This window comes from Arvicola amphibius, chromosome 4 (genome assembly GCF_903992535.2).
Source record: "Arvicola amphibius chromosome 4, mArvAmp1.2, whole genome shotgun sequence".
Lineage (NCBI taxonomy): Eukaryota > Metazoa > Chordata > Mammalia > Rodentia > Cricetidae > Arvicola > Arvicola amphibius.
Window position 1 is genome coordinate 88,840,105 of NC_052050.1, and position 16,027 is coordinate 88,856,131.

Here is a 16,027-nt window from a genome sequence, read left to right on the forward strand (position 1 = left end):
TCAAGAAGGTGGGCTTTTCTGCTCTTCCTCACTGACCGCCCCATCCTTCGACACGTTAGAGCTGGGGGCTTTCTGGCATCCAGGGATGACAGAGATGATGGAGGGGACGTGGGTCCCTGGCTGCCGTGTCGAAGAGCCACCTGTCCACCTGAGCATCTTTCACAGTCTTAGTGGGATGTTGGGTCCGCTTGTCATAGCAGAATTACCTCGACAACCTACAACACAACCCTGTTTTCCGTCGGGACGTTAGATCTGGTGTAGAATTGGTTTAACAATGGCTTGACTCACAAAGCCCAGGTCTACTTTCCTCTGTGCGAGATTTATCCCAGGGTTTCCTCAGTTTCCAAACTGTGGAATCTACCAATCACATCTGAGCTCATAGTCAATATTCAGTTTAAAATTCACTGCTTTTCTGAAATCCTCCCTTCAGACCAGGTAAGCTCTTCTGCTGCCGTCCTCCCAGATCTTGTGTAGCCTTTGTCACAGAGTTCTAGAGGTCTATTTTTAGACACAGAACTGCTTGCCTGTTAGTTCCTAAAATGGATGGTTGAACCTATGCATTAAAAAAAAATAGTTCTGCCAATAATCCCTAACTGTCTATCTGCAGCCTCTTTCTCGTGGGAGTCCCAGCCATGGATCTTTCTGCTGGTTATGTCTAAAGGAATTCTCATCTGTTACCTCCAACATCACACATTTCCCCCAAACCTTCGTGCTATTCCCCCCCCCCAAAAAATATGCTTTATTTCTGTGTCATTTAAGTTGGCTAATGACATCACCAAACACTGGGTTTTACAGGCTGCCAGTGTTGTTATTGTTGTTGTTGTTGTTTCTAATTATTATTGATTTAAAGTGCCAGGAACTGACCCCAGGGCCTTGTGCACCCTAGGCAAATGCTCACCCATCCAGTGTGGCATTGTTACATTGCTTCACAGATGTTGAAAGATGTAGGTTGAGGCAGGCAGAGCACTGGTAACCTGCTCTGCTCTTCCAGGACCGGGCCAAATGTGCCCTGTACCCTGCTGTGGAGCTCATGCCTGCCCACCTGTTCTTCCTCCATCTTCCTCTCAGGCATCCCAGCACCCCTCCCCCCCAAGCCCCCCCCCCCCCGCGCTCCCCTCCAGAACCAACAACCATCGCTAACTTCTCTCCCTACCAGACTTTCCCCTGCAACTTTAAATAAACACATTTGATTAGGAGAATGTGCCTTTCTATGTCAGTAATTTATTCCCTTCTATGCAAATTGCCCAATTAATTAAAAAAAGAAAAAAAACCCACAATTCAGATGAGTGATCTCCTGAAAGAGAAAAGGAAGAAGCTGTTAGCAAATTGGTAGCATGCAGAGAAGCCTGGACGTGTAGGCAGACCGACGGAGCTGTCGCAGCTCTGGCTGTGAGCTCTCAGGCTGGCCCCCTCGCCTACCTGAGCCTCTTCCTCTGTCGGAAGTAAGCACATTACCATATTTCTAGAACTGCTGGAGGCTCCTCTGAGGGAGTATACAGATGCTTTTGGGGATTCAGGATCCTCTGAAAATAAGGGAAGAATAACCCCTTACATAGAATTTTACGATGGCAAATTTGGTCTATGCGTGTCCTCTCAAGGACACACTGCTGGAAACTCAGAGTCACGCCTCAGTGGGGAGCTCCCGGTTCTGCTGTGAGCCGAATTCTGTCTCCTGAAAACAACTATGCTGCAGTGCTGACCTCCAGCATCCCAGAGTGGGGCTTCGCTTGGAGGAAGACTCTACATAGAGAGCTATGCTAAAATGGGGCCGTAGTAGGGCGGGCTAGCATATAGTGTTATCGGACTTGGTTCACAGCCTGTGCCCCAACAAGCCAAGCTTGGCACCGTCTTAGATGACTCAAATTTAAAAGTCTAATTAATGGTGAAAACAAGAAAAAGTGATTCATTTAATGTGGCTACATTGGGAAAAGAAACAGACTGTCCATCAACCCCTCAAACCCATTATTTGGTTCATTGACCTTTCCCATACATCATTTGGGGTCCTGACATGAGTTTAGATTTAAGCAGAGGGCCAGAGTTGGGTGCATCTAAGCAGTGCTGGCCAAGGTGTGGTCCACTATCATGGGCACGCTGCTTCCTTTGGCTCCACTTTCCTGTGAGATGGTGGGTTAAATTACAAATCTCTTCTCAGGAGACAAGCCCACCACTCATTGGCCCAGACTTTTGGTTTTCTCTTCTTCCAGCATGAGATTCTTAGGGAAATTCCAATTTCTCGAGTCAATTGTTTCAAGAGTCTGGTAGTCAAAACTGGGGACACAACTGTTTCTTGAGAATATCTTGACCCCTATCAGGCATGTTACAATATGGTATCTTCATTTAAAAAAAAGACAATAGGAAAGAAGGGGTAAATCCCCTGTGAAGGCAGACACTGGGGTAATATCTCGGCTACCTGTCTTAGTTTAGTTTCCATGTGATAAGCCATGACCAAAAGCTACTTTAGAGGAAAGGGTTTATTTGACTTACATAATCCTGATCACAGTCCATCACTGAGTGAAGTCAAGACAGAAACTGAAAGCAGGATCCTGGAGGCAGAGGCCTGGAGGCAGGGCCTGGAGACAGGATGCAGCTTACTGCTTGCTCTCCATGGTTTGCTCAGCCTGCTTTGTTATGGAACATAAGATCACCTGCCTAGGTGTGACACACATCAATCATTAATCAAAACATTGCCCCCAGACTTGCATATAGGTCAGCGATGGAGGTGTTTTTCTCAATTTAGGCTCTCTCTTCCCAGATGACTCTAGCTTGTGTCAAATTGACAAAAATAAATAAATAAATAAAATAAATAAAAACCTAACCAGCACAACCTCCACGCCCAACATTTATTGAAGATTGCTGTGAAATTACGCAAAGCTGTGGGGAGGGGAGATGGAATAAATCCTGCCTCACCATCCTCAGAAGATGCCCTGCAGACAGCCTGATTCTGCACTCTGATTGGGAGAACTGGCTCAGTGAATTCCTGTTTAACTGATGTCACCATCTGCAGTGCTTGTTCTGGTAGCTCTGGTAAGTTAACTTGGACTCCACACACTTGCCCTTTCTTCCTAACTGCATGGGACAATGACCCATTGTACATTTTCCTATTATTGCACACTAAATGGAAAGGCTATAATCATTATCTGCCACTGACCTCTGCCCGCACACAGGAGCATCAATGATGATCAACCTGTAAATCTCATTTTTAAGATGTGGCACTGGGCTGTAGAGTTGGCTCAGAGGTTAGGTGATGTGGGATTCCCCTCTGTATGCTATGAATATGTTTTATTACCATTGGTTATTAAAGAAGTTGTTTCAGCCAATGGCATAGTAAAGCCAGGCAGGAAATCCGAACAGAGATATAGAAAGAAAGTAGGCGGAGTCAAGGAGATACCATGTAGCTGCCGAAGGAGAAAAATGCAAGCCGCCAGCCAGAACCCTACCAGTAGACCACAGCCTCGTGGTGATGCACAGATTAATAGAAATGGGTTAATTTAAGATGTAAGAGTTAGCTAGAAATACGCCTAAATTATTGGCCAAACAGCGTTGTAATTAATATAGTTTCTGTGTTGTTATTCGGGTCTGGGTAGCCAGGAAATGAACGAGCAGTCTCCACCTACAGTTAGGTACTTGCTGCTCTTCTGGAGGACCAAAGCTTGTTTCCCAGCACCCATCTCAGATGGTTTATAACCAACTATAGCTCCAGCTTTGGGGATCTGACACCCTCTTCTGGCCTCCGTGGGCACTATACATCCATGGCACATACATATATACACATACATAAAGTAATACTGCAAAGGTGAATAGTGATGAGGGTCACACACAGCTGTGGAAAGAAACTCTCGCCTTCCCAGTGTTAAACCTGATAGTCACGAGGAGAAAGACCAGTTCCACAATTATCCAAGTGAGGCAAGCTTTATTTAACACTGGCCAGATCCATACCTGGGATTCCCAGAGATTGGCTGTGAGCTACACTGGCCAGGTGCTTCTAAAGGCCAAATCCTCAAAGCCTCTTCATCGAATCAGGGGCAAGCATACATCCTGATGTACTTCCTGTCTCCGTATCTCCTGCTTACAAGTGAACAAGCATTCCCTGTGCAGTTGGGACAACCAACCTTGTGTACGGAAGTGGGGAAACACATGACTTCTTATGTCACAGGAACACCAACTCCCAGCATTCCAGGAAGTGATCTGTCCATGGGCAAGTGGATCTTGCAGCTTAACTTTAGCCCTTACACCCACCTCCCACCATCCAATGAGTTCAGTACCCCCTGGATTCGCTGATGGGATGAACCTGGCCCTGACTTTGTAACGTTCTCAGGTTGAAATTCATGAGATAGGACACAGGACAAAAAAATTAGTTCAAAGAGAACCAAAGAAAGATAATGAACCACAGCCTGTGGATCCAGGGGCTTCATGGTGTGTTGAGAAGATAGCACACAGGTGAGGACAGCCATCATCATGACCATGGTCACACCCACAACAAGCCAATGTCAGGTCTCCAGTCTAGGGTTCAAGGTGGGCACTGAGGCAGACTGTCCTCTCTGGTAAGAGTATATTTGAAGTGATGCTAACACTACAGACAGACAAGAGTATGACAGGAGCCCTAAGAATAGTCAGATCTACAAGGCAGAATAGCGGTCCTCTCTTGTAAGTGTCAGAAGAAGGGAAAGGTTTCATGTCATATGGTTGGTGAACAGCCACAGTGCTTGCCTGTAGTCATGGTAGCTCTCATCCCCTGGTTGCTGAGGATGCAGAGGAGGAGCTTGTATTTGGAGGAAGAGAGGATATGGGGGAAGTTAGGAGAAGAGTCACATTTAGTTAAGTTGCACCCATCATTCAGGTGAGGGATAAGCCACGGACAGCCTTGGCTGTAAACTTGCATGTGGGGAAGTGAGAATTGGGGAGGCTGACATTCTCCCAGAATCCGGTACCTGGGGAGTCTTACAAGGTTATTGGTGTCTGTGTCTCCTTGGACAGTGGGGATCCCAGAACCAACTATGAAGGTAGAGGTAGAAAGGGCAGCAGACGGGCATGACTTGAGCAGCTCTGTCTGAGGTCTAGCATTTACTTCTTTGAGTCTTGGTGTGGTAGTTTAAATGTATTTGGCCCCATGAGCTCATAGAGACTGGCACTAGGAGTTGTGGCTTTTTTGGAGTAGGTGTGGCCTTGTTAGAGGAAGTGAAGGTGGGCTTTGAGGTGTTATATACTCAAGCCACGTCCAGTGTTCAGTTCACTTCCTGTTACCTTTGGATCAAAGATGTATAATTCTGTAGCACCGTGTCTGCCTGTATGCCACCATGCTGCCAGGCACCATGCTCCCTGCCATGATGATAATGAACTAAACCTAAACCTCTGAAACTGTAAGCCACCACCACAATTAAATGTTTTCCTTTATAAGAATTGCCATGGTCATGGTGTCTCTTCAGAGCAATAGAAACCCTAACTAAGACACTGGGTACCTGGGAAGACTGCTAATGGATTCAGATTCACAGACAGGCTCTCTCTGTAGGGCACTTGCCATTTCTTTGACAGCAGCTATGACCAAGAGGCTACTATGAGTGGGTATGGCTTGACAAGCTCTTAGCCTCAAACCCAACACCCACCAATAGCTGTCTAAGAAAAGCAAAGAGAGAACAAAACTTCATTTGGACAAAATGTTCTGGGACACAAACTCTCTAACTTCACTGTTTACTGTTGGCTTTCAGTCTCCTCTTTTGTCATCATGAGAGAGAGAAAAAACAGCTTTGGCAATTTGGGCTTGAAATCAGCAAAGGTAGCTGGCATTTAATTAAAAGAGGAAAACCTTTTAAAGTCATTATTGTATTTCTGTGGCAGCAAGAGGAACGCTTTTAATTAGTTGTTTTCTGATCCTTTTCAAAGTTTCATAGATGAAAAAAGCTGGTCACGCTGGGCTCAAACCAGGCCCAAATTCACTTTAAGGGCCATGGAGAGCCAGCTGCTGGCTACCTCCTCACTGGTAGGGCGTGGTCCCCTCAGGTCTGCATTTTAAAGCATGGAGGAGGGAGGGAGTACCTTTTACATAGGTTCTGCCAGCCAATACCATCCTGCAGGTCCAGGAAGAAAACCTTCTAAGGAGGCCTGGAAGATCCATAGTTGAAAGGCACAGCTCTGTGGCTCCTTGGCCCTAAAATGTGGACCTTCCTTTCCGGCATCATCTCTACTAGGATTGGATTCTTTGCAAATGAATTTCCTTTCCCCAAAACTGAAGGACCAGCCATGTTTTTTTTCCTTAAAAGCTCTTTAGTTAGGAAAAATGTGGCCTATGTGGCAGGGCCATCTATTTAAACAATATGCCCGAGACATCTGCTGCCATTACTTAGTTCAGATAAACCTGACCTTGAGACAAATATCATTCCTGGATTCTAGTTCTAAGTCTGATGGACAGACAGACAGTGATATATGTCTGAGCAGTCTACAGGAAGTCTGTAGGGCTGGGCTTTTCTTCCCACTGCAGGGCTTTGCAACAGAGGCACCTACTTGACCTCTTTCTCATCAGTTCTTTCTCTTGACCAGGCCAGCAGGTCTTTGCCCTCTGGAACAACATGTGACAGTAATGTCAACCCCCAGAAACGGTTCTCATCTCGAGATGATTTCTTCCTATCTAAATATAATGACCATGCCGCTGGAACACAGGCTCAGAACTCCAAATTCCAGTTTCCAGCATGGTGAGAGTTTCAGGAAGTTTTTTATAGCAGCAGAGCAAAGGGAGTCATAAATGGAGACATTGGTAGAAGCCTCGGGTAGGTGGGCTCCAGAAAAGTTGGGATCTTTCTCAGCTGGAGGCCTGGAATCCTCTCTAGCTGCACTGTTAGCCTTTTGGTGGTGGAAGCTAGTGCTTTGTACATCCCAGAGAACTAACAAAGATGTCAGGAAGCATCAGAGGGGAGCAATAAATGACTCTTCAGGGCACTATGAAGCCCAAGATGAATTGTCATCAGACTCCGCAACCTTCCAACCTGACCTTACCGTTGATCCTCTAATGAGCTCCTCAGCCTTGCAGAAGGGTCAGCGTGGGGTGTGGGGTGTTGTTTGTCTCTTTCCAGAAACATTAGATCTCAGCAACACTAAGCTGGATGAGAGGCCAGCCTTCTCTCCAGGATTATGTCAGGGAGGTGAGAGAGGGACTGTTACTGATGTTATAGAAGGCCCAGAAGCCGTAGCTTCTGAAACTGAAGCTGCAGCCATCCAGCCCACAGTTTCCCCTCCGAGACTCTTTCCCCTCACTGAGGGCACTTCGTGTAAAAGGCGAAGTGATTAGCTAATGTTCACAGCTTCATTGAAATGGCCAAATCCACAACACAAGATTTAGCTTTCTGGGGCAACACTCAGAGCCACACTCCAGGGGGCCCCGGGAGGAGGCCAAGAGCCAAGAACCCCAGTGGCTGCCACACCATCAGGATGCAAAAAACAGAGGCAGCGTGAAAATGTCTTCCTCTCTCGGCCCAGACTGGTATTAAATAGGTCAAACCTGTTCAAATTAACAAAAGAACACATTAGAATAATTATTAAAACATCTCACAGTCATAGAGCTATTTTTACCTGTGAAATGACTGCCCAAGTTAAAAACACTGTCTTTTCTCTCCAGGCCGTTTCTTTGTCCAGGTCATAGCTTGAGATTATTCGGAACACATGCAGGGAGAAAAATCAAGCTGTGTTATAAACCTCTTGGAAGGGCAGGAGAGGTCCCTGTGGCTTCGGAGGCCCCTGAAAGGCCCTTCCATTCCTCTCCAGACAACAGCAAAGGTTCCATGGGCAGCACCTTCCTGGCTGGGCTCTCGTCTATCGTCTACCTTGCAAAAGAGTTGTTATTTTTCATCTTGGGAAATTATTGCTGGGTGTCTAAAATAACACAGCTACTTTGGAAAAAGAGTTCCTCTCTCTCTCTCTCTCTCTCTCTCTCTCTCTCTCTCTCTCTCCTTTTTCTGTTTTTTACCTCCCTTCCCTAATACAAGAAGCATCTATCTGCCCTACGATGAGCAGTTAAACTCTCAAACAATAGGAAAGTACGTATTTGCACACGAGAATATCTAGTAACATTTTCACAAAAATCAAGACATAAGAAGCAGCCCAGCTGTTCATCAGGAGGAAAGTGGGTAAGTGGGTAAATGAATGGGGTATTTCTGTAAAACAGATAATGAACAGATAAGAGAAAAATGGAGCCATGGCGTCTCAGTTAGGGCTTCTATTGCTGTGAAGAGACACCATGACCACAGCAACTCTTATAAAGGAGAGCATTTAATTGGGGCTGGCTTATAGATTCAGAGGTTTAGTCCATTATCATCATAGTGGGGAGCATTGTGGCACTCAGGCAGATGTGGTGTTAGAGAAGGAGCTGAGAGTTCTGTAGGCAGTAGGGAGACTACCACATTGGGCGTGGCTTGATCATCTGAGACCAAAGTGGGGTCCCAGTGACACGTTCCTCCAACAGACCACACCTCCAAATGGTGCCACTCCCTATGGGCCTATGGGGGCCATTTTTATTCAAACCACCACATGTAGCCTATGCAATGACACAGATGAATCTCAAAAACATGCTCACTAAAGAAACCTGATTCCAAAGAGTGCAGCCTGCCTGACTCTTGTTTTGTAAGGTTCCACAAAAGACAAACAATAGAAAGCAGCAATGGCTGCCTCTGAGGGTGGGTGGGTGTGGGGTTAACCGGAAGGAGGGGACAGGAAGTTTCTAGGGTGATAGATGGAAATGCTATACATCTTGGTAAGTGTCCGTGTTTCACGGGGCAACTATTTGAAAAAAAACCCCTCAATGAGATCTTGAGTGTTTGTACAGTATAAAATATCTCAGAACAAAGCTTTGTGAACAATTCTGGACCATACAAATGGTGGACAGTAGTGAAGCATGCGCATAAGGCAAGGCTCAGAGAAAACTGTAATGATATTGGCAACTTACTTAGAAATGCATAAAAATTAGGATGGCGTGTTGTGGGTAGAGGAGATGGGCAGGAGAGATGCGTGACAGAGGGGATGCGTGGGAGGGTTAATAGTCTAGGAGGCGGGCACCTGGCAGCGTGCTGCACAATTCAGTTAAGGCTAAACGTCTCTCGATCACCATCCTACAGCCCTGTACGTGCCGCTATTAGTGCTACGTAGTGCTGTAGCTCACTGCTTCAGGAAGGCCAGCCTGAAGAGATGCTCAGCGCCACCTTCAAACGCAGTTTTCCTTCCCCTGATACCGTCAGTGCTTAAGCTGCTTAGCGAACACACTGCTCACTGAGTCACGGTAGTAATCTTGTGAGATACGAATCACCCCTGGTTACAGATGAGCAGACGGAGGACCGTGGAAAGCCCAGATAATGTGTGTACATTCACATGGCCGCTTGGGTGTGAGCCCAGATCTGAGCTCAGCAGCCCACCCCTGGCACACACACTTCAATTGTTTCACCCTATTCAAGGCTCACCCTCATAGAAGTTCGCAACTGTTTTAAGTCCGAGACGATAAGCGTGGAAGCACAAAATGGCAGACTGTGTGTGAGAAGTCAACGGGGGCTGGGTGACATTGGTGCGGTGCGCTTTGCTCGTTCTCAAGCTCCCCACTTTTGTGCCTTTAATATTTTTGAATATGTTTAATTTTTAGAATATGTATCGTTCTTTTGACTACATGTGTGTCTGTGCACTATATGAGTGTTTGGTGCCCACAAAGAACTGGAGTTAGAGACAGACGGTTGTGAACCATGATGTGGATGCTGAGAATCAAACCCGGGTCAACTGTAAGAGTAGACAGTGTTCTTAACCACTGAGCTATCTCTCCAGCCTCTTTCCTTGGATTATTTTGTTCTTAAAGCAATGATGGCTGTGGGTCGAATTGTATCCTCATACTATTCAACTAGCTGAATTCCTTATGATATGCGACTCCTTTTGGAAATTAAGTCTTTATAAATGGTCCAGACAAGGTCATCAGGGTAGGCCCTGATCCAATGTGGTTTTTATTTTATCGATTTTTATTATATTTAATTATACTATAGGCAGGGTAAGGTGTACCTGCCACTGCACAATTGTGGAAGTCAGAGAACAGCTTGTGGGAGCCGGTTCTGTCTTCCACCCATGCAGGTCCAGGTGAGTGAAATTCAGCTCTTCAAGCTGCGTGGTAAATGTGTCAACCTGCTGAGCATCTCACTGGCCTCTAGTGTCCAAAAGATGCTTTGGACACAACAAAGACAGATACACATACAAGGACAGCACCATCTGACTATGGAGGTGTTACCAAAAAGGGGGCTGAGGACGTGAGTCAAATAATTCAAGCTAACTCCAAAAGATTCCAATTATAATTCTTTATTATAAGGGCAAACACACAGAACAGGAACGAGAAATCCAACCTCAGGTGTGTAACGCGGGAACCCAGAGAGAGAGATGGAGCCCTGGACGGTCTGGTGGTTTTATCTGGGTACCCAAAAGTCACATCCTAACCTGTCCAGCCTCTTAAAGGTTATTGGCTGAAGGAGGTTCCCCATCATGAAGATAGAGATCCAGAGGATGCATTTGCAGGTAGAGGATTTCCTAAGATTGCCAGCCAGAGTCTAGGATCGTGGCATGAAATGGATTCTCCCCTACAACCCAAGAAAGAACCAATATCCCCACCTACCATTTCCACCCCATTCCTCTCTCTCTCTCTCTCTCTCTCTCTCTCTCTCTCTCTCTCTCTCTCTCACACACACACACACACACACACACACACACACACATTTGTGATACATGCTAAGGTAAATGCCTAAATATGATATAGCTAAGAAATATGTTTCCAGAGAAACTTGACTTTGAAATCATAACGAAAACTGGAGGTTTAGGATTTACTTTACAGAAACACATTTTGCCAGGACTGAAGCAATGACTCAGCAGCTAAGAGCACTGGCTGCTCTTTGCAGAGGGATTTGAGTCCAGGCACCCACCTGGTGGCTCACAGTCATCTGTAGGCATGTGTGCCCTGCACAAACATATGTGCAGGCAAGCACTCATACACATGAAACAAATAATAAGCAATTTTTGAAGATCAAACCTGTTTTGTAAGTGCCCCATGAGGAATCCTCGGTATGGGATGTACTATCATAGGACTCCAGGATCCAAATAACACCGCTCGATAGACTCATCACCACCGTCACAGGACTATGCCAGTTGTCATTGAGGAAAGCAGGTCAGGTTTGCTTAAGAGATTTAGGGGACATGACATCACAACCCCCCACAGCTTAAAGGATGACTTCTCCTCCCCCATCACGACTCCTTCCCTCTCTCCCAGCCTTGGGCAAGCTGTGCTAACAGTGTGTGGTAGACATGACCCATCCTTTGATGGAGTAGAGAATCTTTGCAGAAAAACAAGTTTTGGATGTTAAACTACATTTCCCAGCCTCCTTTGCACCTAGAAAGGGATCATATGCCTGAATTCTGAACAATGGAATATGGGAAGAAGTATACGGCATTTTTTTCATCAGCCTGGTTCTTAATTATGTTTTTTCTTTTAAAAAGCTAAGTTTCATGTTTAGTTTTGTGTCTATGTGCCTCTGTATGTGAGTGCAGGTGCCTATGGCCCGAGGCTTGGGCCACATGTGCCTAACCACTGAGCCATCTCTCCAGATCTTCACTCAGCCTGGTTTCTTGTTTGTTTTGTTTTGTTTTTCAAGACAGGGTTTTTCTGTGTAACAACCCTAGCTCTCCTGAAACTCGCTCTGTAGACCAGGCTGGCCCTGAACTCACAGAGATCCACCTGCCTCTGCCTCCCAGATGAGAGTGCTGTGCTTCAACACCGCCTGACTCAACCCGGTTCTTAATGACAAACAAGATGGGTGAACTCACTTTAGATGTCTACCTTTGTCATGACGTTTGTGGCTTTGTTATTATTAAAAAATCCACTGGCAGATTAAGAAATAAAAAATAAAGTCTAGGACTGGAGAGATGGCTCAGAGGTTAAGAGCACTGATTGCTCTTCAGAGGACCTGAGTTCAATTCCCAGCAACCACATGGCAGCTCCCAACCATCTATAATGAGATCTGATGTCCTGTTCTGGCTTGTAGGCAAACGTGCAGACAGCATACATAAGACACTGTATACATAATAAATCAATTTTTATTCAAGCATTACCTTAGAGGTTCTAATGAGGGGCTGGAGAGATGGCTCAGCAGTTAAGAGCACTCGCTGCTTCCAAAGGACCAGAGTTTGGTTCCCAGAGCCTCCATCAGATGGCTCACAACTGCCTGGAACCCAGGGAATCCATCACCCTCTTCCAGCCTCTGAAGGGACTGGCTGCACCATACATATCCAAACCTATACACATAATCTTAAAAAATAAAATAAATGATGTTTCTGTTAAGATAGGGAGGGGCTTCCAAGAGTGAAAAAAAATATCATTGTTACCTGAAAATGTGTGTACCTCCATTTTTGCCAGATGATACAGGAAACCAGAGTTCTCTTTTGGGGTTATTAAGTCTCATCAGTGAAAGAGTTTATGAATTGAGTCAAACAGAAGCTTGAAGACAATTTTATCACAATTTAAAAAAAACTCACAGGGCAGGCAAGTTGGCAGTCATAGCAACGGCCTTAGCAACAGCCTGCAGGAGGAGAAAGAGCAGAAAAGGGGAAGAAAAAAATACTTTGGTTCTTGCCAGCTTCCAAAAGAAAGAGACAGAAACAAAAAAAGAAAGAAGTTGTCCCTGATTTAGACTCAGAAAGGTAGGCAGACCCAGCCAAACCTCATGGCTGCTCAGAGACACTATACCAGGAGGGCAGGAATTCTGGGAAGGAAAGGCACAGTATCTCATTAAAGGGAATATTATTCCGCCCATCTCTTTAGCATGGTAAAGCCCACCTTCCAGGGGTGGTCCCTCGGCCAGGTGATTGACACAGTTCATGTAATTGACAGTTAGGTTTTCACTTGGGCCAGAGACTTCTTTCTCAGCCAAAGGAGTTTTTCCATAATGGTCCTGTATTGCTGCTCTAACAGCATGAAGCCTACCACACGAAGATTCTTCTTTTTCCTACATTTCCATACATTCTGATGTCATTAAGGATAGAAAATTCTATTTCTTTCCACCTTGCCTTAATGTATATCTGCATTCCTTGCTTCCACGTGTGACGTTGCCTAAGTTGTGTTTAAACAGTTTTAAAAATATTTGCTTTCGTCATTGCTTTTGGGCAGACTAAATGACATAAATTTATGTTCACAGGTTTTATGTGACATTTCACCTTTTTAAAGTTTTTTAAATGATTTATTTATTTTCATGTTCATTGGTGTTTCGCCTGCACGTAGGTCTGTATGAGGGTCTCAGATCCCCAGGAACTGGAGTTACAGGCAGGTATGAGCTGCCATGTGGGTGCTGGGAATTGAACCCAGGTCCTCAGGAAGAGTAACTAGTGCTCTTAACCTCTGAGCCATCTCTCCAGTTGCATGGCATTTTGCCTTTAAATAAAAGTTTTGAGTAACATATTTAATCAATTTTTTAAAAGTATTAAACAAATTATCGATGTGATACAATGATATGGCTAAGATAAAATATCGCCTTTCAGAAAAAAATAGTTGGGAAGATGCCAGGCTATCCCAGGAAGCCAGGACCTAGGAAGCAGAGAACAGAGACTCCACGAAGGCCTTTGTTTCTGTCCGCACCCCTGCTTCTCTGGCAGCTCCCTCAGACAAGCTTTATCTTAACAGAAAGTGGCTGGAAACAGTTTCCGATTTTACAGCCATGAGGGATGTGATTAACCCCCTTGCCTTCAGTTCCAATTTCACGTTCCAGGGACCAGGATTACCCACCCAGACGTGTTTGTTGCACTGAATCCTGGAGGAGCCCAAGACTGGGATGAGGATGAGTTCCCCTTCTGTTTGTTACGACAGGAGTAAGTCCCAGAGTGTCTGTGGTGAGGTGTGTGATTATTTTACTGCAGATAAACATTTAGACAATACATTGGAGCGCATTCCTTACGGAACAGCACACGGGCTGCTTTGCAGAGTCAGCCTTTAGAACATGGCTAAGGTGACAAAATGAATTTCTGGACTTCAGAGGAAAGAAAGCAGACAATATTTATATATCGGGGAAGGTTAGGATTCTGACAGACCCAGAATAAACATGAGGTTTTCATTCAGAGTTTAGGATTCCGGCAGACCCAGAATAAATATGAGGTTTTTATTCAGAGTTTGAAACAGAAATGTTGGGATTTGTTTTTAAAAACTGTAATTATAAAGCGGGATTTGAGAGCAGAATTTTATTCCCCGTTGACTCCAGCATGAGTAGTGGGAACTGAAGGAACTTTGTAACACAATACCGAAGTTTTTGGATGAAATAAATGATTCATGACAGTAACGAAAATCTTATTTCCCAAACTTCTGATTCATGTAGTAGTTGGCAAGCCCAGGGACGGAGGACTGCGTGGGTATCAACTTGACTGTGGCAACGCCAAGGTCAATGACACGCACCTTTGGATGGTGCATTGTAGTCCACAGAGGTCTTGCAGATATTAGGATCAAAGAGAGAGAAACCAGGAAGGAGGTGGAGGAAGGGTGCTGGACCCCACCCCTGAGTTCCCACCTCTAGTTCTGCCACAAACTTCACAGGGCCTCCGGGACACTGCTTGCACAGACCTTCGGAGTCTTGCTGCTTGGAGCTGTTTCTTGAGTTATGACGTAGGGGAAGCTCTCTGAGCACTTTCCCCAATGGGCTCTACTGCTCTCTTTCCTCTACCCCAGCTTTTCTATGTTCTAAAACGCTTATAAAACAAGAATACTGATTGTCCCCCTTTCGAAAAGGCTCTTAAGGATCTTGAGGTGCTCTTCATCTGGTGTTTATCCAATAATGAGGCCTAGGTGAGGCTGGACTTTGTAAGTAAGGACAGTAAACACTATCCTGAGGCCAGGGCTGTGTGTCCTGGAAGTAGTGTAACCAGCTGTTATGGCTTAAATATGGCATGCCCTCCATGCATTTTGTATTTTAACCCTCAGTCCCCTGGAGGCAGGTTGGGGGCTTCAGTGGGGGAAGTGGGCTGCTGAGAGGTGACCTTTGAGGATTGTCACTCAGCCCCACTTCCACGGAGCTCTCTGCTTCCTCATAGAAGCAAGCTGAACCACATGCTCCACAACCAAGAGGGGAGCCACCCTTCACTGTGCCTTGCTCACCACAATGACTGCATCCGTCACCATGCCTTCCTTGCATCCTTGAACTGTGAGCAAATTAACCCTCTCCCTGCCGAAGTTGCTTCTGTCGGGTATTTGGTTATAGTGATGTAAGAGGAACTGAAACACCAGCAGTCTCTGCATGCCTGGGATAGTTTAACAGCAGCACTGAAAACCCTGGATATGGTGTGTGTATGTGTGGAGTGTGCCCACTGAGAGTTTGAGCATTAGAAGGCTGGTCCTCAAATGGTGATGATGAATGTGTAGAAGCCTTAAGCAGGGGCTTGGGCAAGGTGACTAGTGTTAGCTTCGGGGCACACCGGGCCCCGCCCCTTGGGGACTTGCGTCACCCCTGCGTCACCCCTGCGTCACCCCTGTGTGCACGGTAGGCAGTGCCCTGTCCCTTTAAAAGGCGGTCCTCTTCTTCCTCTTCCCCCTCTTCCCCCTCTTCCCCTCTTCCCCTCTTCCCCTCTTCCCCTCTTCCCCTCTTCCCCTCTTCCCCTCTTCCCCTCTTCCCCTCTTCCCCTCTTCCCCTCTTCCCCTCTTCCCCTCTTCCCCTCTTCCTCTCTCTCTCTCTCTCTCTCTCTCTCTCTCTCTCTCTCTCTCTCTCTCTCTCTCTCTCTCTCTCTCTCTCTCTCTCTCCTCTCTCTCTGCATCTCTCCCCCACTTCCCACAAGGCCGTTCTGCGCTCCCTTTCTCTCTCCCTTCTCCCTTCCCTTCCTATCATCATAGCCACAAGCTCAAGATTTCAAATTCCCTTTGGTTGTTTTCTAACAATAGACTTAAAAGGTGCTTTTCATTGTGCTAAAGACATCTGTCACAGTTTTCTCGATAGAAGAGTGCTAATGCTTTCAACCAAAATCATTTCTGGTGTGAGTACACCGCCATTTCACAATGTAAATTTGG